The following is a 26132-nucleotide window of genomic DNA, read 5'->3' as shown; positions in this document are numbered from 1 at the left end:
ATACTCACAAGCAGCATGATAAGGAAGACACCACCATTCTCTAACAGAACTCATTGCCACAAGATGTGGTGCTGGGTGCTGGCTTAGAGATAGTTTTAAAAGAGAAATAGATAAATCCATTCAGGATATTTCTGTCAATTGTGATAAGGGAGGATAACAAAATCCAGATGAGGAATGGCTGTTGTCTAAGTGGACTTCCTAAAGGCACCTGACTGGTGCTTACAAAAAACAGTATGCTGGCCTAGATGGATCTTTATTATATGACCCACCAGGGCTCTTCTTGTATTTTTTTTTTTAATGATATTTATTAAATTTTCCAATAAAAAGAACACATCAATAAAAGATTAAACATGAAAACATAAAAAGGAAATACACAATTCAAAAATACACAATACATAATCCAAAAAAGAAAAAAGAACAAAAAACAAAAGAAAAAAAAGGGGAAAAAAACAGTTAAAAACAATATCACCTTTTCATCTTCATTTTTAAATTTACTTATTTTCTGGACCTCCTCATACCTCCCTCTTTTGTATTCCAGTTCAAATTGTTTGTCCAGCAATTTCTTTCCCTCTTTTTTAATCCCAATCTTTAATCTTAATATAATATAACATTAAAATTTTACCTCTTAAAAACCAAGTTTCCATTTCCTTAAACTTTTTTAATCCTAATCCTTAATCTATATATAACTTTAAATCCTGTACAGCTGGAAGCCACTTATTTTCAATCCAACATCACTCTAACATTCTTTAATTTTGCAATGTTTCTGCAAATAGTCTTTGAATTTCTTCCAATCTTCCTCCACCGACTCTTCTCCCTGGTCACGGATTCTGCCAGTCATTTCCGCTAGTTCCATATAGTCCATCAGTTTCATCTGCCATTCCTCCAGTGTGGGAAGCTCTTGTGTCTTCCAATATTTTGCAATAAGTATTCTTGCTGCTGTTGTTGCGTACATTTCTTGTATTCTTACAATAGCCTTCCTCTACCTGGTTGTCCTCAGCAGCAAGCATTCGGGTGCAAAAATCCCAAGCACTTTTTGGGAACACTTCTGCCCTGAATGAGAGTGTAGAAGCCCCCTCTTTAGCCCTATGAACATTTTGCTGCAACAAGCAGGTACCACACAAAATGTAAAAATAAAGCAACTCTTGTGGCATCTTAAAGAGTAACACATTTATTATGTCACAAGCTTTTGCTCCATGAACCCTTATGCCAATGTGTCAGCCTTTACAGTGCCACAAGACCCTTGGTTTCCATAGCAAGAGATTAACATGGCCACCCCTCTAGAAACAAAATAAAGCACAAATAACACCATTAAAACACAAATAACGCCTCTAGAAAACCTTACACTATGGAATCAACCTTTCCCATGAAGCTGGGTATCATGCCCTAATATATCTGTTCAGTTTTGTCATCAGATTCTTGGCTGGTTTTGTCGAAACACCTATCAATGGCTCTGCACTTAGCTAGCCCGCCCAGGATGGCTTGCATAAGCTAACCCAATAATTTCTTGTCTGGCACAGGTCTGCAGCTTGTATTCTTCTCTTTGCATCCCAAATATGATCTAAATGCTACCATTTATCAACTTCCACCCTTCCCTAGCAGACTCTTGTTAGCCCCGATCTACGATGACAACAGCTGTGGTTAAGGCATACCAAAACAGATCCTATAAGGCAGCCTGCCCACTTAACAGTTTTCAGACTTATTAAAATGCAACATAATTGTCACATTTTAAAAACAACAACGGCAACAGCAACCCTGCAAAGTATTATTTTATTAAAACCCTGTACACTGAAGGAGACCAGAGCAGCGTGAATGGAAAACAGTCCAAGGTGAGCAAGGAGGACTGAGCATCCCGCCTGCCCTTTCCACCCTCTTCCTCCTCCTCCCTCCTTCTTCGCTCGCTGCTCCGTTGGAATCAGGCGGCTGACAGGGACAACCCCAGCGAAAGCCAGGACTCCGCTGGCCTGCGCAGCCGGCTCCCGCCCCGGCCGCGCTCCCATAGGCGGCAGGCGCTTCCTCCCCCGGCTCAGGGGCGGCGCTGAGTGGCTGAGACGCGCAGCCAGCCCCGGGGAGGAGGAGCGCGAGGAGCAGGAGGCGGAGGCCACGCGCAACCAAGAGAGACGCGCCTGCTAAGTCCTGCCTGGAGTTTGGCTGCTTCCAGGAGCTCCACGGCGGCGGCGGCAGCAGCAGCGGAGCCAGAAGGAGGAGCCAGAGGCACGGCCGCTTGCAGCAGCGGGGCCAGCAGCTGCCCCGCTCCCGGTGGCGGCTCCCCGCACACCCCGCTGCCCGACGGAGCGCGATGGGACGGTGCAACGAGACGGGAGCTCCTGCCCGCCGAGGTGAGTAACTTCCCTGGGCAGCAACAGCCTCTGGCTGGAGGGACCAGCGCTGCCCCCTCCCCATGCAGCCCGACCTTCTTGCTAGGGATGGTCTCCTGGTCCACCGCACCGTTCCGGTGACAACGTGTTTGGGGCTCCTTTCAGACCAAATCCCACCTCCTCCCCCTCCTCCCCCGCCGCCGCCTTTCACCTCTCTCCGAGGCATTGCGGTTCCAGAGTGTTCCTTCCTTGTGAATGTTGATCTGGCAGAGCTCTAGCTCGCTGCAGTGGGTGCTGCCCTATGCCTCTACCCCGTGACCAGCTGCACTGTCCCCGGGGCGCCTCTCTGTGTCCTTACCTTTCCTGGGTTCAGCTTTGATCTGCTTGCACCTCCGTTCATAGCCTTTTTTTTTTTTTTTTTGCCCGCAGGTCTTGTGACACCGACGCCTTCCCTCTCCCTCCTTCAGGCGTTTCTCTCCCAGTTTTTGTCTGCACGCTAACACAGTTTAGCAGGGTCCCCCAGGGCAGTGGAAAAAGAGATGCGGATGGTGGCTGCTTGTTATTAAAGGAGATGAAGTTCTCTCTTTTCCGCCCCTTATTAGATCTAGGGGTGGTTGGATTGGGAATCAGTCCCGATATACCTATAAGAATGGAAGGCTGGGTGATCAGTTGTTTCTCCAAGTTATTTTTTTCTATTTATTATTTTTTTGTTTTAGGTTGGAAGTGAGATTTAGCATTGCTTCTTAGGCTGAGAAAAGATGGTCAGCTGTGGCATTTTGAGGGTCTTCCCCAGCTTCTTCATCCTGCTTAACGCTGCTGCTCAGTAACGAATCATCACACCACCTTTGATAAACCAACAGCCTTCTAAAGGGACAGTCCTCAAAAAGTTTGTGAGGTGGGTCTCTCCCTGAAGGCACTCTTGGTTGTTATGGCACAAATGTGTCCCTGCCTCAGTAGGGTGCTCAGATGGAGAAGAGGGTGGGACTCCTGCACCTTTAATAATGGTATAGAAGAAAGAAATTTCCCTCTTCTACCCAACTATTAAACATGCCTGAGTCCTGTCCTTGTTTTCCGTCTGGCCACCCTACTTCTGGAGCAGCTTTGAGGTGTTGAAAGAGACAGATGCCCTGATGAGCTGTTTTCAGCTTGTAATTCTGATATGTGGTGCTCTGTTAACAGGACCTCCATGTTTTCCAGGTTAAGTACTGCCTTTTCGCTCCTATAATATCCCACAATTAAGGTGGATCTTGTATCCTCTTGCAGACATGTAAAGTTCTCTCCTTCCTAGGCTACTCTGCCAGTTTCCTGACGTGAACTGAGCCTCTAGCTGAACTCCTGGACTTTATTTTGATAATTGAATACAGTATCTACAAATCTCTCCCGTCCATGACTTGACAAAGCTCAGGGAACAGAATCTCAGAAGTCTGAGATCTATGATTGGGTCACCGGTCTGTTGGTAGCAGAAGGCAAGAGATAGTGTAGCATGGGCGACAACAAGCCCATGAAACAAGCCGACGAGTCACAAACCAACACAGAACTCTCTTTTTGAACTCTTTTTCAGGCAGGGGTTTAGAAACCACACATGAGTTGGGGTGTCCATCCAAAAGGTTGTAAGCAGGAGCCTGTTGCTTTGTTCAGTCTTTATAGGCCCAGCCTCTGCCCTCAAGCAATGGGCAATTTTAAGACATAGGTGGTGTGTGGGATCTCTGACCTGCATATATGTGTAAGAGCCTTAGGTCAGGTGGATAGGGGACCCTGGGGTAGGCTACTTGGTGGAGTATGTAAAAGAATGGCCTACAACATAGAATGTATGGGGTGTTAGTGAAGAGGTAGTACCTCTGAAGGGGGACATGTTGTGTTCCTCCTGGGGTAGTTTGTCCACCTTTGGTTTCCACCCTGCACTCAGTTCTCACCTGTGGCTCCTAGCAGCTGTCAGCATGTGACAGCAGCCACACCCTGGGAAATGGCTTCAACTGGCCAGCTAAACCAGGTGAGGGTAGCCGATGGGTCTCAAACCCACTGTGAGGGGTCCCCTGCATGTAAATACAGTCTCTGGTGGACGAAGACGATGGTCAGGAAGGCAGTTTCTGCATGTGTTGTAGAGATAACTGCGTTGCGGGATAACTTTGGGAGAAGAAAAGGCTAAGGAGTAAACCCGGCACAAATCCGGAGTGGAGTCCCTAAGGCGGTTGGATGGCGTCTTGTACACCTCCTGCCAGCAACTCCTGCAGCCAAGCTGGTGCCAACTGTATTTCTCTGTTTTCCTTTGAACCACATCAGCAAGGCCGAGAGGGGGCAGATCTTGTCATCTGGGCAGCGCAGGACCTCCATACACATGGCCCAGGCTTGCGCCCCAGGGAGGTCACTTGGGTGCTGCAAATGTAGCAGTTTGACTTCACTCCTGGAGGAGCACTCCATTGTATCTCGAGACAGACGGATGTCAACAACAACATAAAACTGGGATAAACATGACTGTGGCCATGAGAACTTGCTTTTATGGCAGTACATAGAAACATAGGTAGTTGCTTTGCATTGAATCAGACCACTGGCCCACCTAGTGCAAAATTTTCTACACTGACTGCCAGTCACTCTCCAGAGTTTCAGATAGGAGCCTTTCCTAGTCCTACCTGGACATGCCAAGCATTGAATCTGGGACCTTCCACATTAAAACCATGTGCTCTGTCACTGAGCTAGGACCCGCAGTAGTATATTATACTGGACCCGCAGTAGTATATTATACTGGAGAAGGAACACGAGTTATTTTACCAAGACAACTTTAAGAAAAGATCCTTCATTCAGATTACTGTGTGCCACTGGCAGAGAGTAAAAATGAGCAGCGTTAATGATGCCAAGATGACTTGATTCAATCCCTTTCTCTTCCTTCTTCCTTACACCTCAGTCTTAGGGAATGGATTTAAAGACAGTGATGCAGCTAGCAACCAGCCAACCTTGCTGAAGCTAAACAGGCCTACACCTTGTCAGGGCCTGGAAGGAAAACTGCCTGGGAAGCCCGTAGAGCACACACTCCTCCCCAGGTTTGGTTCATGGTCTCACCAGGCAAAGGGAAATGCGTCTCTCTGGAAAGATGCTGCCTGGGTAGAATACTGAGCTGGACAGACCAATTGCCTGGCTTGGTGTAATTCAACTTCCTGTGTTCCTAAACATTCCTGTGTTCATGATACTGTTTCCAGAGGGATAGCTGTCTTAGCCAGCTGTAGGAAGAACAACAGAGCCTTGTGTCACCTTGAAGACTAACAGATTTATTATGGCATAAGCTTTTGTGGACTACACCCACTTCATCAGATGTAGGAAGTGCATTTTCATGCGTCTGATTAAGTGGACTGTTGTCCATGAAATCATACGGCATAATAAATCCGTTAGTCTTTTGGTGACATAATACTTTTTTTTGTACTTCATGCAGATGAGCCCTAGAAATGTCCTGTCTGGCATATTCAGGCATTTACCTGCTTTGCTGCTGGATCATGACCCCAGTGATGCAGTTAGGTCATTTTGGACTCTGGGCCTAAGGGTTTTACGTGGGGCCCCTTCTTTAGGTGGCAATCTGGATTTGTTTTACTTCAGACTCTGCTAAGTCAGCCTTACTGTTCTGCCTGACTCTCTCCCTCCCCACTGCCTCAGTTCACTGGAGTTCTGGACCCCAAAGTCTAGCCTTGAGAGCATCACTGTGTTGCTCTCTTGTGATTGATGAGGATCCCTGGACCTTTTTGCCCCTGTGTTCTTTCTGCGTAGGAGTCACTAGTAAAATATAAAACCTAGTTGCTGTTCCCCAGAGGCATGGCTCTGTATTCTTGAGTTTAATTCCATTTTATATCTCTCCAGTTCCTAAGGTTGTCTGTTTCATCCTGCCTACCTTTGGAGCTTTTCTCTAGGTTATCTCTGCCTCTCACTATGGTGCTATCGCCAGCACCTTCCCTCCCACAAGGGCATTGTTGAAAAAAATATGGAATAAAACAGGATCCCCCAGAAGCTCCACTTATTGTTTCTCATTTTCCTGGTGACAGTTGTGATCCAGCAAGGTTGGGAGGGTCACGTGTTTCTCACCCTGTGCTAACATAAAAGTTTACTTTTGTAAAGGTAAAGGTGCTTATGTCCATTAGAAAGATGGTTCGTTTAGCTCAGGCATCCCAACCTTCGGCCCTCCAGATATTTTGGACTACAGTTCCCATCATCTCTGACCACTAGTCCTGTTAGCTAGGGATCATTGGAGTTGTAGGGCAAAACGTCTGGAGGGCATCAGGTTGGGGATGCCTGGTTTAGCTCCACATTCTTTCTAGCACTACTAGCTCTGCTAATGTCTGGGGTGGGATAGGAATGCCACAGCTGAGAGATGATAATGACACCAGACTCTTGTCTGATATTGGGTGTGCTACATCTGAATGAGGAACTTTTTATTTTGGACTTTTGCATCCCATAGCTGCTGGATCCATGCACTTGTCTCATTGATGTTTAAAGTCAGTTATGCAAGTTGTAATTGCAACAATACCGCAAAATGTTGTGATTACAACTTGCACAAATGAGTTCTCTCTGTGTGTGTGTGTGTGTGTGTGTGCGCGCGCGCGCGCTTCCATTTGTCCTGGGGCTGCTTCTCTCTGGTTTTTGTGGATGACTGAGTTTTTTTCTCCCTGCCTCTCAAAATTATTATCCCCTTATACAAGCATTTTGAATTGAGCACGAATGTATAAGCCTCAGTCGTGACCTTTTTTAAAAAGCTGACCATCTTGCATTCTTCCCTGTTAAAATAGTTTTCCAAATGCATGTTTCCTGGTTGACGGATAACATGGGGTGCAGGGTTACTTGCAGAGGAGAAATGGCTGGTGGAAGAGGGCACGTGTACTTAACCCTTCTCCTGCGACTCTGCTAGGATTCTTTCCTGTCCCCATGGATGGACTTATCCACCAGTATTGGAGTCCGGTTGAATCAAATTAAAGGAACAAATGGCCAGGCTGTAGAGTTGCAGGGGAGACTTGGTGGGTGGGGAAGGGTTAAGCATCCCTTCCCAGCAGCTGATTATCACCTGCCAGTAGCCCTTTGTGCATCCCTGTGTTGGTGTTACACAGCAAACAGAGGGTTGAGAATCCCTTGTTTGCTGCATAATGTTTGATTATACCCCTAAGCAAAGGAATGGTTGTAACTCTCCCATGGGATTAATGGTGCAGAATTTCACTATCCCGTTGCCTTTGAAATTGCACACTGCTCTTGTTTAAACTTACCTGTCATTATCAGAGGCTAAGTATGGTTATTAAGCCAAAATAGTCGGTTTGTGGATGTTGCTTATGTATGGAAGACTGTGTACATAAGTATTTCCCCTCCCCTCGGAGATTGAAACGTTGCTGTGTTCCTCTGATGCTGTTCTATAAAAGGGCTCTAACGTGAAAAGGAATGGAATTGCTGAGTGTGGGTGGAAGAAAGAACAGCTGCAAATGAGCCCCTGTTACAGGAGCTGGATTCAGGTTGTGTGTGTTGCAGCCCTGCCAAAGAAAACCATAGCGGTGTCTAAACGTCTCTGGGGCACCTCAGAACAGACAGTTAGTTACTTGGAAACTCAAGTCTGGAAGTGTGTGCCTTAACGAAAGATTCTGCAATCTCTCTTGGGCACTTTTTGCTTTTTCAAGCCACCGTATAACTGTATGAGCCTGCTTTTATCGAGAAAGGGGGGGAAATCACGTGGGATTAAAGGAGATGTTAGTATTGCTATTTGACTGAAAATAAAATTTGTAGGCAGTGTGGTACAGTGGTTAGAGTGCTGGGCCACAACAGTGGAGACCCAGGTTCAAATCCCCCCCAGTCATGAAGTTCACTGAGTGACCTGGAAGCAGTTGTCATCTCCCAGCCTAACCAGTGCAACTGGGCAGTTTTAGACCAGGGATGAGAAGCCTGTTGGACTACAACTCCCATCATTGCCAAGCCTTGTCCATGCTGCCTGGGGCTGACAGGAGTTGGACTCCAACAGCACGTGGTGGGCTGTAGGTTCCCCATCTCATAAGAAATAACCAGCTGGATACGGCCAATGGCCCATCTAGTCAAGCATCCTGTTCTCACAGTAGGCAGCCAGATGCCTGAAGCAGGACCCAAGCTCATGAGCACTCTGTCCTCCAGCAACTGAGATTCAGAAACATTAGTGCCTCTGACTGTGCATAACCATCATGGCTAGTAGCCATCAGTAGCTATGTTTCAGACTCTGGACTTAATGGACTTAAAGCCCCCCACTTCTCTTTAGATCAGCTTTTCCCAAACTTGGGTCTCCAGTTGTTTTCGAACTACAGTTCCCATCATCCTTGACCACTGGTCTAGCGAGCTAGGGATGATGGCAGTTGTAGTCCAGAAACAGCTGGAGGCCCAAGTTTAGGAAACACTGCTTTAGATGGTAATGTTCACTCAAAACGTGGTGAACCAGACCTGCTGTGCATCTGCTCATTTGGCAGAGGGATGCCATGAACGTCTTAAGTCCTCTGCTGACAGCATAACCACCTACCTTGTAGAGCAGTTGTGAGGATACAAGCAGTGGAAGAGGACCTTTGGATTTGTTAGCTGCCCTGAGATTACTTTTGCCAAAGGGTGAAATTAAAATTGCATCAATAAATAAAAACGAGTGAGCACATGAATTATTTCAGATGTGGCATGGGCAGATACGAGCCTGCCCTCTTTGATCCACCCCCCTTCTCTTCTCCCATTTACTAATGCATGCTCAGTGCTATTTGATTGTTTGCTTTTGTAGAAATCCGCTATTAAGTACTTCTGAGCTTCCTTTAATTCCTTTTTTAATTACATTATATTGTGAGCTTAGTGTTTTTCTTTTGTACGCAGTAAAAAAAAAAAAAATCTGTTATGGATTAGCTGAAGGTATGTTTGACAATCTGCTTCTGAAAATGATTTCCTAAATTATAAAGTGCACTTAACCTTTTGTTATCGTTTGTTCAGAAGGGAGACTGTTCTGGCCAGACCTTCATTCCATCCCTTTAAACAAGCAATGTGGCCAATGTGAATTCCTGATTCTTCCTGACTTGTTGATGTTTTACACTTCCTAAGCATACAATCAGACAGGAGATCAAGAGGGCTTAGGAAACTAACATCAGATGGGGGTTGAGCTGCTGTCCCAGTAAAGATGCTTGTGCCATATGCTGCTCTGACTTTGTGGAAACAAATTCCCTTCCGATAGAAAAGAAGTGCATGAAATATTAGCATGACGGAAAATTTCTGTTGCAGGTCTTTGCCCTCCTCTTCTGAGGCTTGTTCTTTGCCGCTCCAGAGGACAGGACTCTTCATCTTAGGGTGGTGGGTTCGAGCCTCACATTGGGCAAAAGATTCCTGAGTTGCAGAGGGTTGGGCTAGATGACCCTCCTGGTCCCTTCCAACTCTACAATTCTATGATAAGCCAATCAATCAGTTAATCAAGTTGATTGCCACTGTAGAAGCTTTTAATGTTTGATGTACTATAGTATTTTAATATTTTTTGGGAAGCCGCCCAGAGTGGCCGGGGAAGCCCAGCCAGATGGGCGGGGTATAAATAATAAATTATTATTATTATTATTATTATTGATAAAAATAGTAATGATGGTGATGATGATGATGATGATAATAATAATAATAATAATAATAATAATAATAATAGCAGCTCAGTAGTAGATCACAAGGGACACAGGTGGCGCTGTGGGTTAAACCACAGAGCCTAGGACTTGCCAATCAGACGGTCGGCGTTCGAATCCCCACGACGAGGTGAGCTCCTGTTGCTTGGTCCCAGCTCCTGCCCACCTAGCAGTTCGAAAGCACTTCAAAGTGCAAGTAGATAAATAGATACCGCTTCGGCGGGAAGGTAAACAGCGTTTCCATGCACTGCTCTGGTTCGCCAGAAGCGGCTTAGTCATGCTGGCCACATGACCCAGAAGCTGTACGCCGGCTCCCTTGGCCAATAAAGCCAGATGAGCGCTGCAATCCCAGAGTCGGTCACGACTGGACCTAATGGTCAGGGGTCCCTTTACCTTTACCTAGTAGATCACATGCTTTGTGTGCAATGGGCCCAAGGTTTTATCACCTTCCCTTCCAGGTAGGGCTGTCTGAAACACTGGAGAACTGCTGCCGGTCAGTGTTGACAGTACTGAGCTAGATGGACCTGTGGCTTGGTTACAAGGCAGCTTCCTGAGCCCTGTTGCCCGGGGTGGATGGGAGTTGTGGTCTAAAAACATCAGGAGAGCACTAAGTTGGCAAAGGTTGCTCTAGACTCACATACAAGAAGGCTCCTATCTCCAGCCTTTTACCAATTAATATGGCAGAACATTCATTGAAGTTAATGCATTGGAGCCTTGTGGTCCCCTAGCATGTTGAAAGTGGGCATATGGGCGTGCATGCAAAGTGTTAGGGCAGATCTCACAAAACAAGCAGCCTGTTCTCGGCACTTGAATCAGCAGCAACTTTTGGGCCTGGGAGTTACGGTTTCTTTTAGGAATGATTCCTATGCCTGCCCTCGGAATTGCTGCGAGCGAGGCTACATAAAAAATTGGTGCAGAAAGCAAAGTTCTGAATCAGCCTGGCGACTCTTGGTTAGGATATTTAAAAGTATCACTGAATTCAATTTTTAGCAGTTTAGTAAGATATAATTGATGCTCATGCCTTTTGATTCCCTTATTAAATGACTGGTATTTGTTGTGTATAAATTATAGCCCCTTGCAAATTTGAAAATTAAATAATTTCAAATGCCATTAATTACAAGCTGTAAATGTTAGGTCATAATGTGAAAGCAACTAGTAATGTTTTAATGTGTGCTGATTTGGGATCCAACCTTGCAAGCATTCATATAATTAACTTAAAATGTGAATATTTCCATAAGAGCCCATACAACGACTACGCTTTTCTGTCAAATTAGGATTGTATAAACGTTTCAAAGATGGAGCATGTGTATATAGTGTGGCTGCTTTATTGATTTGCATTTTCCATTGAAACATAAAATATTTTCACCTGGATCATTAGCTTAGCTGAATAGTGAACAAATCCTCTAGATCCTTTTTGTCATTTAATACTTTGCTTTTTGCAATATTTGTTCCAGTAAAGGTTTAATTCTGCATTAAACAATATGGTGCATAAATAACTTTTCGCAATTGTACAGCTTGCTTTTTTGGGAGGAAGTGGGGGTACAGCAAAGGTGCACGAGTGGCAAAGATAACTTGGGATCCCTGGACCTTAAAGAGCATTCAAGGCCCAGGGATTTTCAGGGACCACTGGTCTCTGATTGGCAGTGCTTGCAAGCCTCACTTTGTCAAGGAACAGCATCGTTACCTGTCCCAAACCTGACATCACATGTGACATCAGATGTCTGTCAGCTGGGCATAGCTTGGGGAGATGGCCTGGTGGGCCACATGGGGAAGCCAGGTGGACCTAGTGAGGCCTGCTGGCCAGAGTTTTCCCTCTGCTCCTTTGTAGGAAGTGTTCAACATCATCAACTTAATTTCATGGAGTGAAGCATCACATCTTGTTATAGAAATCCAGGTAACATGGGAAGGGCGTCATCTGGCTCACATATAGATTGTTAGTTTAGAGCAGGTGAGTGGTTAAAACTGCACCGTTGAGGAGTGCCTAACACTTCCCATGAGCTTCCTCTGATGGTTTACAGTAAAAAAAAGAAAATCAAGAGAAAGCACCCCTTTCTTCACTTTTTTTGTACAGCTGGTGATACAGAATAGATGCCCACCTGATTTTCATTCAGCAGTAGCATGGTAGCCACAGGCAGTATTTTTTGTTTAAAAATGAGGTACCTCATATCTTGATAAAAGTACTGAGTAAATCTGTAGAGACTGCATGTCTCTCAAGAAATCCAACTCCCTTTAAGGTCTAGGAAGTTCCTGCTCCAATCCTTGCATTAACAAAGTAGAAATGGTGGTAGCTATTAGCAGGAGCTATTAGCTGCCCTGAGCTTTTTGAATGAGCTCCTGAAGGTGATGGCATCAGTTCACCCCTTTTGAATTTTCTGGATCGGATGCAAAGTACATCTTTTTAATATTTCCTTTGGGATCTGTTATAGATTATGATCTTTAAGCTGCCTGCTATTTTGGTGTAAGCTTTTATGAATTTTTAACTTCTTCTTTTTAAATAGCTCTTACTGCTTGGATTGTTTTTATTGTGGCAAGCTGCTTAAGCCATCTCGAACACAGGGTGAAGTGTGTGATACAGGAGTGCAATAAATAAACGGCACCAGGTTGAAAAAGCCTACACGGATTGGCAGTGACTTTCCAGGGTCTCAGGCAGAAGGGTCTTTTCCCACCCTACCTGGAGGTGCCAAGGATTGAACCTGGGTCCTTCTGCATGTAAGCAGAGGGGCAAGCAACACCAGTCACTACTAAACCCTGCGCCAAAAGGAATGCTGGATGTGAAGCAGCCACGCTCCATCAATTGGACCCAAAGAAGGCAGTCCATCCTGGTTAGACACTAATCCTCTCCAGAATGGACTGAATTTAAGAAACAGACTGATATCAGTGGAAAGACACCTGGCGTCCTCATTCAAGCCCTTGAGCTACCGTATTGGCCTGAATATAAGCCGCACCTGCAAATAAGCCACACCTTTAAAATTTGGTTGCTTGGGGGAGGCTTGGGAGCCGCAGATGGGACAGGACGGGCGCCGTTGCCCCACGCTCCTGGGCTGCTCTTTATGGGGGGGGGGTCATGTTGCTTTGCCGGCGGCCTTCTCCCTCTTCCCCCTTATCTCTGGCGGCTTGAGGGAGGCTTTGGAGTAGCGGGTGGGCCACACGATCAGAATGGGGGGGGGGGGAGTGTGTGACATATTTGGGTCAATACGGGACATGGTGGCCAGTAGAACATCACGTTTTCTTTTGTTAGGCTGGTGTTGGAGTAGTATGCTTCCCCGCACTGGAGAAAGCTAGTTTTAATTTGGTGGGAGGGAACCTTTTTTGGGGGTGGGGTGGGAATCAGGCTCCCCCCCCTTCTTTAGTGATGATCCTATTACCCATCTCTTGCATCAGGGGTTCGTGCTCACTTAACTAATGATAAAGCCGAATTTTACGCATGAAGAGCTGGCTGTTCTGCAGATTTACTTTTATAACTAGGATTATATTTCATTGTGACAGTTGAGCACATCTACACATTAATTTTATATCCTTATTAAGGCGACTTAAAGCTAAAGTTGGAAACAGTAACTTGGTGTTCTAAATGTGCAATTTTTTTAAAATAGTGAGATTTATGAAACTTTGAATGTTAAACGTGTCAGAGAAAAGTTATTTTCAGGGAGGGAGGGAGGAATAATAATCTACAATTAGCAGCACCGGCTGTTATTCAGTATATGTTAAATGTTTACCCACAGGCTGCTGCAGAGAATCTGCGCAATAGAACCCATGCAGTCTAAAAGGTTAGAAAAGGACTGGGAAAATATCCAGGTAAAAATATTTGGTGTATAAAACCAGGCTAGGGAGAAGTATATCCTGTGTAGGCTTCCAAGGGCCAGATAGATAAGCTTGGAGGGCCACATTTGGCCCCCAGGCCTGAGATTCCCCACTTATGGGTTGGAGTGTCAGGCATAACAACAACAACAATTTTGTACCTCTCCCATCAGACTGGGTTGCCTCAGCTACTCTGGGTGGCTTCCAACAGAATATATGAAAACATAAGAAAACATCAAACATTAAAAGGTTCCTGATACAGGGCTTCAGATGCCTACAGAGCATCTTATAACTGTTAATCTCTTTGACATCTGACAGGATGTGGCGAGTGCCACATCCAAGAAAGCCTTTTGCCCTGTAACTTCATTTCTCACAATGAGGGAGCCACCAGAAGGCCCTTGGGGCTGGACCTCAGTGTTCAGGCTGGACAATGGTGGTGGAGATGCTCCTTCAGGTATTCAGGCATATACCCACTCGGCCATTGAGCTCACTGCGCGGCCTTCGCTGCCTCGTAGCCTACAGGTACCTCAGGGTGGTGGTGAGGGTGAACTAATGGAGAGGGGAAATGTACCATAAATCACATTGGGAGCTCCTTGAAGGAAAAGTGGACTATAAAGAAATTAGATGTCAGCACTGAAAGTCCTTGAGCCAAACTGGGACCTTGGAATTGTGGGAATTGAATCTACACCTACTAAGAGATTTGAAAACAAATCTGAGTTGCCAGTGGCTATGGCAAGGAAGGGGGCATTTAGCAGCCTAAGGGCCGCATTCCCTCATGATTAACCTTCTGTGGGCCATCACTGGACATAGCCAATGCCAAAAGTGGTTGGGGCCACCTACACATACTGTCTGTTACCCCCCCCCATAACTCCCACATCCACCCACTCATATTTTCATTTTGCTCCACCCTGTCTCAAACTTGTTTACTTGGAAGTAAGTTCCATTGATCGGAGTGAGACATGGTTCCAGATAATTGTTTTTAGGATTGCTGCCTAATGTACATTTTTTAATAGCCATAATTGCTAGTGCATTAAACTGAACCATTACCTCCCAAGAGCTGTACAAATCTACTTAAATCAATGTCAGGATGTCTGATGCATCTCGGCGTACTTCTGAGGGGAGAATAATGCTGATCTAAGAACTATTACACTCAATAACATTGCGTGAAGAGAAGCATTCCAAGTTTTCCATCTTTGAGCTATTGACATGGTTGTTTTAATAATATGTAGATCATGCTTGTACTTCAATACCAGACTGACAATTTCTAAAACTCTTACAGGACAGTATCGCCCTTTAAATTATTTTGCCTAGGAGGTGGCTATTAACTGTTCCTGTATAGTAATATGTCTTTTTTGTGTGTGTAGTTAAAAACATAGAATTTCTAAAGGCCACTACTTTTATGCACTGACTGAAATCCTGTCCATGTTTACTCAGAAGTAAGCCCCATTGAGGTCAGTGACGTCCAGGTAATTGGGTATAGAATTGCAGCTTGAGAGCGAAATCCTCAAATTCTCTGCATTGTGATTAGCAGGATTTTACCACTGCAGTGTCTCAGGGGCATACTACAGTGCCCTCTGCTGCTCTGCTTAGTTTCAATGAGACCATTGCAGGGGATCTTCCCAGAAGATTGCACTCCAGAGCTGACAGCTGTTTGAAGTGCATTTCCTTAAGGTAGGGTTCTCATTGTGGGATCTAAAGCTGTCAGTCAAGTCCAGCATTCCGAGAGAGGACTAACTGCCTCTATGTGGCAGGCAGTTTTGTCAGTTGGTCTGTTGGTCGGTTGCTGCAAGGAGTGTTAACTGGTAACTGCTCGGATGCAGTCTTCTCATGACTCACTACGATCTAGTACAGTGGTACCTCGGGTTACATACGCTTCAGGTTACAGACTCCGCTAACCCAGAAATAGTACCTCGGGTTAAGAACTTTGCTTCAGGATGAGAACAAAAATCGTGCTCCGGTGAAAGCAGGAGGCCCCATTAGCTAAAGTGGTGCTTCAGGTTAAGAACAGTTTCAGGTTAAGAACAGAACTCCAGAATGTATTAAGTTCTCTTTTTTTCAATTTTTTAAAATTGGTTTTCCAAATTTATAACAAATAAAACACAAAATGACAAATAACAAAACATATAAAAAAGAAAAACAAACATACAATCAAAACTTCTTACAGCTATAAATCCAAATTAAAAGAATGAATTAAGTTCTTAACCCGAGGTACCACTGTATATAGTTTATCTGTTATGTAACCTAAGCCTGCCTTCAGGAACAACTCTGTAAACCTGAATGAATCTGATAGTAAAGTAGTTTATGTTAATATGATTCAGATTCATGTGTGTTTTCTTTTAGAGGGACAGAAAGGGATTATCAACCAGGAAGGTATAATTATTGAAATTATTGACTGTTTTAATGAAATTAATGAAGCAGTAGGATCCGTAATTGAAATTGCAGATGGAAATATTGTCAAAGCGAGAGGGGCTGGTTCTGTGAATTCGAAATTTAATGTAGAAAATAAACTTCTGTGATTTCAATTTCGGATCCTACTTCTTCACTCATGTGTTTGGCCAGATCCACACCACACTGTTGCAGATTAACACTTTTCTTATTGATTTTGGTGTGTAACAGGCTGAGAGTAGAAGCAAATTAAATGGTCTGTTGAGCTCAACAGTGACCATTAAAATAAACAGTACCAAAACTTGAGGTTGATTACTTGGTGGGGCCCAATTTTAATCAGCTGGAATGAAAGTTAAGAACATACTTGTCCTTTGTTTGTGGCTACTTTGGCTTTAGTATGTTACTGTACTGCGGAACAAAAAATAACATGTTAAAGATGGCTATTAATCATCTTTTTAATGGAAATTGATCAGATTAAAAATTTGCCTTTTTGTCCAGTTAATCAGCAGACTTACTCCTGGCAGACTTCTTTGGGTTTGTATTTGTGTGTGGTATGCTTTTGTTTCTCCTGCTTTCCTAAGGTGTGTGTCTTCTTAAACAAAACTGGTGTAACATAATTTTCTTTTCAGAGGTGAGGTCTTGTGAATCAATGTAAAATAACAAAGAATCTGGTGGCACCTTAAAGACTAACCAATTTATTCTGGTATAGGCATGCGTGAACTAGAGTCCACTTGATGAGATACAAGAAGTCTAATAGGGTCACTTACATTAATTTGCATACATTCTAGCTGTAATTGAATTGTTAATCTGTATCCTTTGCGTTTTATTTCCCTCCAACCTCATCGCTTACAATTCCACCCATGTATACTTATTCCTGCAGCTGATAATTCTCCTTCATGCATCTGATCAAGCCTAGTTCATGAAAGTTCATTCCATTATAAATTTGTTAATTTTAAAGGTGCTGCTAGACTCTATTTGTTATAATCTTTTAAAAAACATCTTTACTGTACTGAGATTCACAATATCCCATCCATATCCTGTTGGCCAATTACATCATTGGGCTTCAAAGCTCTGGTAGCGATCATATACAGTGGTGCCTCGCAAGACGAAATTAATCCGTTCCGCGAGTCTCTTCGTCTTGCGGTTTTTTCGTCTTGCGAAGCACGGCTATTAGCGGCTTAGCGGCTATTAGCGGCTTAGCGGCTTTAAGAAAAAGGAAACAAACTCGCAAGAACTCGCAAGACGTTTTGTCTTGCGAAGCAAGCCCATAGGGAAATTCGTCTTGCGGAACGACAGAAAAAAAGGAAAACTCTTTCGTCTAGCGAGTTTTTCGTCTTGCGAGGCATTCGTCTTGCGGGGCACCACTGTATTTACTTACTATGCATGGCTCTGTTCTGCTTCATCCTTCCGTACTGATAACACCATAGTTTCTGGGTTGCATTTACTGCTTGTGGAACTACTTTCATGTAGAGGTGCACCTGGTATCTTCACTATACAGTTGTTGTCTTACGCTGAAGATGGACTCCCTTTGCTCTAATCTTTGACAAATTGAGATGTATATATTTTAGGACCCACCCTGTTTGTGTGATTGCAATTTAACTTAACCTGCCCTGGGACCTTGGGGGTGTGTAATAAATCAAAACCAGAATGGTACAACTATACAAGGAATGTTGAAGCTGGGCAGGTTATTTAGCTTTTAGTTCAAAATGCATGCAGAATGCTTATGAAATGAGTTTTAAGATTATAGAGGGGGTTTTTAAGCTCCCCCCCTTCACCGCCCCACATTGTTCAGATGTTTAAGCTCTGGATTTACTGAAGAGCCAAGGATGAATTCCTAATTCTGTTAAAATCAATAGGACTATCATGCCATTGATTTAAGTGAATTCAGAATTCATTTATCGTTGGAAGCGGTTGCGGAATTGGTCTCGCTGATAATGAGTTTTCAAATACATGCAATAGCTTTCCAGTTTTAGAAGCAAAAGGAGGCAGTTCAGAAACCATGTGGAGTTGGTGCAGCTACACCAGGACGAGTGATTTGCCATAGACTGTTTATGTGCATTTTAAAAAGTCTAGGCATGGGGTGGGAAACATTCCAGAAAAAGTAGCCTGTTTCTGTAGTTTTTAACTGAGGAGTTTATAGGTACTCTGTTCATGGCTAGAAATTATTATTATTATTACTACTAGTAGTAGTAGTAGTGGTATACCGTATTTTTCGCTCCATTGGACGCACCGGACCATAGGACGCACCGGATCATAGGAGGGGGAGAACAGGGAAAAAGATTTTTTTTCTTGTTCTCCCCCTCCAAAACAAGGTGCGTTCAAGGTACATTCACCAGAGCTTGTGGGGCTGGCGGTGGGGGGAAGCGCTGCTTTCCCCCACCGCCAGCCTCAAAGATCCCTGAAGCCTTTGGAGCGCAGCGCCCCGCTGCCCTGCAGAGGTTTGCGCGCAGCCGTCCCCAAGCTAGAGCAGCGAGACGGAGCCCTCCGTCTCGCTGTTCTGGCTTGGGAACAGCCTTGCTAGCTTCTGCAGGAAAGCGGGGTGAAGGCACCCCACTGCCCTGCAGAGGTTTGCGCGCAGCCCTCCCCAAGCTAGAGCAGCGAGACGGAGCCCTCCGTCTCGCTGTTCTGGCTTGGGAACAGCCTTGCTAGCTTCTGCAGGACAGCGGGGTGAAGGCACCCCGCTGCCCTGCAGAGGTTTGCGCGCAGCCGTCCCCAAGCTAGAGCAGCGAGACGGAGCCCTCCGTCTCGCTGTTCTGGCTTGGAAACAGCCTTGCTAGCTTCTGCAGGACAGCGGGGTGAAGGCACCCCGCTGCCCTGCAGAGGTTTGCGCGCAGCCCTCTCGCTGTTCTGGCTTGGGAACAGCCTTGCTAGCTTCTGCAGGACAGCGGGATGAAGGCATCCCGCTGCCCTGCAGAGGTTTGCGCGCAGCCCTCCCCAAGCTAGAGCAGACGGCCTGTGGAAGAGCCTTTTTAGTGGTGACTCTGTACCTGTGGAATGACTTCCTCACTGCGGTGCATCTCACCTGAACTTCATACCTTCTCAGGTGCCAGGAAAAAAGCCCACCTTTTAGTAGCTAATGAGGTCATCTTTATGGTTTTCAAAAGTGGAGCTTCTTTATGTAATTCGTGAGAATTGCTTCCTTGTTTTTGTTTGTTATGTATTTTGTTTTTAATATTAGATTTATTTTCTGTGAAACTGCTCTGTGACCAATTTTTTTTGGGGGGGAGGAAGGTGGTACAGAAATCTTTCTTTTCTTTATAGAAATCTGTGTGCGCAGGACTTTAGATCATGCTCAGTATCAAAGAGATCTGGGTAATATACTAGAAAAATGTTCTAAGAACAGCTCGGAGTAAGCCGATTACAGGGAATGTGGAATCTTGTAGCTTAGAAGCTTTCAGAAATATTTGTCTGTTTATGGAGACTTCTGAAAACATCTGAATCTTTCTCCCCCAGCCCACTACTCTCCTTGGTACAGTGCCATGTTCTTTTGCAAGTTATGCGTAATATCCTAAAATGTGCATACTAGTACATCACCATGGTAATTACCACTTTTAAAAAATATTGTACAGAATTCACTCTCTAAAAATCTGTTCTGTAACAATGAAAATAACCTTGTTTCCTTTAAAGATTGACTGGGTGCACCTTGAACAAAAGCTATTTGTGTAATTCCATACAAAGAATAGTTATTTAGTAACTTAATGCGAGCCTCCACATCATCGTTTTATTTGTATGCCGCTCAAGGCGGCTTGCAACATGACAAGATTTACATAATTACACACGTAACAAAAGTCGTAAACAAACAATAAAACAAATAAAAAAGTACACAACCAAAGTGAAACAATTTCCACATAAATAATAAGATCTAAAAATAAAGATACAAAAATTAATGTCAATTACAACAACAAAACCCCCTAAATAGCCCAAGGGTCTATTCAGCAGCTTTCGTAGCTGGAGTCAGTCAGGGCCCCACCCTCCCAGACCAGGTGGAAACAAGGTGGCAAGGCAGGGAGCAGGTCTTCCAGGACTCACAGACAAAATGGTCTCTGCAGTTTTGCCTATTAGACACATTTTTTGTAAACCAATTTTCCGTAATATAATTAATTTTTGTTAGGTCCTTTTCACTAATACATGCGTTTTTATGTGTGCACACTTTACCTTATCATATGCATTTTTGTACACATTACTCAGCTAGAGAACTGCACTGCAAGGTTCAGAGAAAAGCAAATTTCAGAGAATGGCTGTGTTTCAGTTTGAGCAGCCTGTGGAATCAGGCCCACAGACCATCAAGTGCATCATCTTGTTTTCACAGTGGCCAACCAGATGCCTGTAGGAAACCAGCAAGCAGGATTCAACCACACGAGCACTTACCCCTCCTATGGTTTCCAGCAACTGATACTCAGAAGCATTGCTGCATCCAGCTGTGGAGGGCAGAGCACAACCATTGTGGCTAGTAGCCATCCAGTATCCCTCTCCTCCATGAATTTGTCCAATTCTCTTTTAAAGCCATTCATGTTGCCTTCTACCACTGCCTCCTGTGTTAGCGAGTTCCATGTTTGCTGCCTGAATCTCCCAACATTCAGCTGCATTGGACGCAGTGTTTTTTTCCATGGGTATTCAAGGGTATGCAGTACCGGCACATCTTTTTTTTGTTTTTAAAAAGTGTGGCACTTACTGTAACAACTTCATGGTGAGTACCAGCACCTTTTTTTTTATTAAGAAAGCACTGATTGTATGTCCATGATATTGCTTTGGAAAGTGAAGACTAGGTACATTTGCTTTTAAATGCAAACTGGACCCACCTATTCCTAGGAAAGAATTGCAGCTAATACTACAGCCGCAGACAATTGCAGTATATAAAGTTCCCTTCCTCTGCTGGCTGTTTTTAAAGGTTCCTTTTCAGGAAGACTTTTGGGCCACGAGTGGTTGCCCTTTCATTGAATTGTTTCAACTTGTGAGAAGCTACTCTGGTTAAATTAGCTTTTATGGCCTTCGATGTACTTCTGATCTTTTTTATTCTGCTGCTTTAGTGTTTAAATGCTGCTTTTATTCTTTTTAAAAACTGTTTTACTTTATTGTTACCTGCCTGATTTACAACCTGATTTACAACCAGAAGAATATCATGTATCTCAGGTGTCAAAGGCCTGGATAAAAAAAGCTAGCTCGTACAATATACTACATCTTATAATTTCAGTACCTAGGGAATGATTGGGAGACATTAAATGAGTTTTATGCAGCCACAGTGACTTAATGGTGTACTTTCCCTTCAGTATAACCTAGTCTCCTTCCCACTTCCATCTCTTCCTTGCTCAGGAGAAACCCTGCTGCAGGCCTGTGTTTAGAGCCCTACTAAAGTGCCAAGGCCTAACTGGATAGGACAACGCCACATAATACATTCTGAGCATTGTAGTTTATGCCTCCCAGAGCTACAGTTCCCAGCAGCCTTAACAAACTGCGGTTCCTGGGATTCTTTGGAGGGGAAGCAATGTGCTTTAAATGCAGGTGGTGGACACGATTCTGGCCATGAATCTCCCCACCATAGATTTCCTATAATCTCACCTCTTTAATAAACTATTTCACAATTGCCAGCAACTCTTTTGAGCCCAAATCAGTAGTCCAGATTCAAGAGGCAGCTCATCAGTTGACTTAACTAGCTATCCATGTGTTTATTTCACATGCTTATTTCAGTGGGACTTGAGCCCATGTTAGTGAGGGCTTGCTGATCGGAAGGTCAGTGGTTCGAATCCCCACGACGGGGTGAGCTCCCGTTGCTCGGTCCCAGCTCCTGCCAACCTAGCAGTTCGAAAGCACGTCAAAGTGCAAGTAGATAAGTAGGTACCGCTCCAGCGGGAAGGTAAACGGCGTTTCTGTGCGTTTCTGTGGTTTTGCCAGAAGCGGCTTAGTCATGTGCGGACAAACGTCAGCTCCCTCGGCCAGTAGAGTGAGATGAGTGCCTCAACCCCATAGTCATTCGTGACTGGACTTAACTGTCCGGGGTCCTTTACCTTTTTTTACTGATCCCAGGTTAGTGAGCCTAGAACTGCTGCATGAGATTCAAAGATTGCAAAATATCAAATTTTAACGTATCCAAACATATTTAGGAGTCACTAGGCACTGAAGACTAGTGTGATTACCTATTTTCAAGGCCAACAACCACCAATATCCTTATACACTAGAAGACTATCAGACTTTGCGCAGGAAAAGTGCCTCAATTTATTTATTTATAAAATGCCATTTACATTGTAGGGCCAATGGGGAAAGGGCCACTAGAGGAAACAAAGCAAGCAGCGATAGCCTTAATTTTCCAGGCTGACAATGGTATTCTGTCCTCCTGTATCCCCTGGTATTGCTGTCACTTTATGTTTCCTCTCTAATGGCATGAGCCAGGATGTCATAATATCCAAAATCAAATGTACCAGAAAATGTAATAAATTAAGAGTCAAGCCAGCAGAGTAATTGAAGAATAAAACTGGATGTTAAACAACAATAGACCATGTTATGGGGTAGTTACGGATCGACTGCTGTGCAGCAAAACACGCTGGAGGTGAGAGAGACTGTGTGATTTTGCCGTTGATGGCAACACTCCTCAGACTGCTTGCTTAAGTGAGGAAATAATGAGGGGGAAATAGCTGGAGTCAGTAGAGCAGCAATATGGTATCGCAGGAGGATTACAATGCCAAATTTGTTGTGTTTCGGATTTCATAACAGCCTTTTATGTACTGGTAGCCCATCGCAAGGGTTCCACTCGCATGATCTTTCAACTGCTGGCATGCAATAGCTTTTGAGAGAGATGTGTTGCTTCGCATGCTGTGTACAAACACTTTGTTTGCCCCCACAGCTACCCGTGATCAAACAAATTTTGCAGGTTTCCTAAACCATTAAACAACCCTTCATATTCTGTTGACCAGAGGTGAAAGTGGAAGGAATGTACACATTATGAACAGCAATCCCTCTTTCAAACTTGCTAGCTGCTTCCAGGCTCTGGAATCCTTAAAACAGATCTGTAAAAAGGCAAGCAATATTGCCCCCTTGTTACCACCCACCCTTCACCATAAGGCCCTTTTGGGGGGGCGTTACAACAGTTTAATTCTTCTTGCATGCCTGGATGAAGGACAGAGAGGGATGTGTGAATGTGAAGAAACCAGCCTGCTGTACAAAGGTACAATTCACATATAATGCTCTACTTACTTTCGTTTGGTTTTTAATTTGGTTAGAAGGGAAAAATACAAGAAAAAAATAAAAAGGAGAATTCCCTGGATGCCTAGATCCAGCTTTGGGGCAAGTAGTCTTTGGTGAGAGAGCCCCAGCAGAAATTTAAGATCACACAGCATGCAGCAAAGTAAAACATGAAAATACAGGCTGTTAGACCTTTAAAATACCCCCTTCTAAGTTGCTTCCAAGCTTTCTACTTTCTTTAGCATAGAAAGAGACTACATGTTTGGTAAGTTAAAAATGATTTACCGTACTTACAAACTCTTCAAAGGACAGATGCATGTGCTTTACCATACAACAGCAAGAAAAGACAGGTAGCACAACTTAGGTTGGCTCCAGAAAGGTAAGTGTTTCTAAATAGTTTGTATAGAAACACAAAGGTGGCTGGCTAAAGCCACATGGTCTAAGCTTGGAGCCAAGCTGGTAGGATTCACATGGTGGAATAATGGTAGAAAGTGGAAAAATAAAGAGTATATTAGCCATTCCTCCCAAAGTGAGGGAGTGTGACTTAGCTAAGCCTGGCAGGACAGCTTACTCTATGGTCTTAACCCCTTCATGCATTAATTAGAGTTAAGCATGTTGGTTATATGAGGCTGGATATATCCCAAAATCTTTACCTCTGACCCTGTCTACTGCAGTGGTACCTCAGGTTAAGAACTTAATTTGTTCTGGAGGTCCGTTCTTAACCTGAAACTGTTCTTAACCTGAAGCACCACTTTAGCTAATGGGGCCTCCTGCTGCTGCGCCGCCGGAGCACGATTTTTGTTCTCATTGTGAAGCAAAGTTCTTAACCAGAGGTAATATTTATGGGTTAGTGGAGTCTGTAACCTGAAGCGTATGTAACCCGGGGTACCACTGTACTAGCATGTGGCCCCGGGGAGGTTGCCTAGGACCTAGATAAAAAGCTAACTGTGAATAAAATATGAACCTACCCACTAGCAGTACAATTTGGGAGCCAGTGGCAAATTTTCCATTCTTCTATTTTTTATTATATTTCTGTTAGATTCCTTGCAAGCTTCCTACTTCCCTAGGGACCTTCAGTGCTTCCCTTTCCCATTGGGCTGAAGGGGAGTCTAAATATTTGCTGGGCGGGCCATCTGTGCCCTTGTCTTATTGCTGTATACTGGGCAAATCTCCTTGGAATTAAGTTCTGTACGTTTTCAATAGAAATTGCTTTTAAGTAGGCGTTTTTAGGATTGCATGTCTAATTGCATTTGAGGGAGCTCAAACTCTGGGTTCCTGGCATGTGACATAAAAACCCTTCTGTGGAAGGCAGTCTCATTAAAACTAATGGGTCTTGCTTTCAAGAGAGGGCAACTTTGGACGTAGGCTTTACCTCAGTCAGTGAATTAGTGCAACACATACAGCCATGTCAACCAAGCACTTTCTTATTTAAGAAGCTAAGAAGAGCCTGCTGGATACGGCCAGTGGCCCATTGCATGAAGAACCACTTTAAAAATTTGTCCAGAATTTGCCAACGTTTAAGCTTCATTGGATGTTCATGAGTTCTAGAGTTATAGGAGAGGGAGAAAAGCTCTTATTTATCCGCTTTTTCCATGCCTTGCATAATATTATGAACTTATTTCATGTCACCTTTTACCCACCTTTTGTCTAAACTTAAAAATTCCCCAATTTTGCAACCTTTCTTCATAGGTTCCCCAATTTTGCAACCTTTCTTCTTCATCCATTTGATCATTTTGATCCTTTTCTGAATCTTTTACTTTTTAAAAAAAAAAAATTTATTCTTACACCTTTGCTGAAAAAAGCCATGTACAACATTTAACATAAAAAATGAAGCACATTTTACACATAAACTAAAAGAAAGGAAAGAAAGAGGAAAGAAGGAAAGAAGACTTCTGATTGATTCTCTTTCAGCTTTATAGACGTATGCAAAACCCTTGCTCGATAATAACATCCAACTCTTCTACTTTCTATAAACCAACCTTTTTTTCCAGTCTCCAAACAAGCTCATTTCCCCTTTTGTGCAAAAAGTCCATAAGGGCTTTTGAATCATTAATAAACGTCAACAATGATTTTCCTCTAATTAGACACATCAAGTTGGCCAGCTCAGCCAAAGCCATTAATTTCAACAACCATTCTTCCACAGTAGGTAATGATAAGTCTTTCCATCTTTGTGCATGTAACAAACTCACTACAGTGAATTTTTCTGAATCTTTTCCAACTCTACAATCTCCTTTTTGAGGTGAGGTGACCAGACGTGTGCACAGTACTCCAAACGTTGTTGTACCATATATTTGTATAGTGGCATCATGATGCTGGCGATTTTACTTTCCACTCCTTTCCTAATGATCCCTAGCAAGGAATTTGCCTTTTTCATGGCTTCCGCACACTGGGTTGGCATTTCTTCCACTAGCAGACAATTAAAAAGCAGTTGGTTTTCAGTTGTGTTTTTAACCTCTAAGGACTGCTTTGCACATAGGAAGTTCTAGAAAGTTGAGTTGTCAGAATTTTTTTTCTGATGTTTAGTCGGAATCTCCTTTCTTGAGTGTTGATGTTGACTGTGAGTGCGACAAAGAGGTGGCTGATAACACATGCACTTTCCAGGGAATTCTGATTGGTTGTTCCTAGTAACCTAGTTATACAGATAATGAATCAAAGTTCAGTTATGTATACTGCGTAACATAGCCCTAAGGGTGTTACGGGAAGTAACTGGAGAGATGTATTTTGGACGCATGTTTGTACACATCATACGTTGGTTCAGACATGAGCCCAGTGTGTAGGTTGTGGTGGTTCTTGGGGGCAAGCATTATGCTCGTGTGCTCTCTTCCACAACGCACAAAATATTTAAGATGAACAGTTGTGT

General features: G+C 43.9%; 1 protein-coding gene across 1 annotated transcript in view; it reads left to right on the top strand.

The window, feature by feature from the left end:
- The first annotated feature begins 2127 nt into the window (after window positions 1-2127).
- Window positions 2128-26132, top strand: part of LNX2 (ligand of numb-protein X 2) — a 75523-nt gene continuing 51518 nt past the window's right edge. The window contains exon 1 of the mRNA XM_081004111.1: window positions 2128-2336. The gene's annotated coding sequence lies outside the window, so the exon portion shown is untranslated. The remainder of the gene's footprint in view (window positions 2337-26132) is intronic.

This window comes from Podarcis pityusensis (genome assembly GCF_964106645.2).
Source record: "Podarcis pityusensis genome assembly, chromosome: 4".
Lineage (NCBI taxonomy): Eukaryota > Metazoa > Chordata > Lepidosauria > Squamata > Lacertidae > Podarcis > Podarcis pityusensis.
Note: the sequence above shows the minus strand (reverse complement) of the source record. Positions and strands in the feature narration are given on the sequence as shown.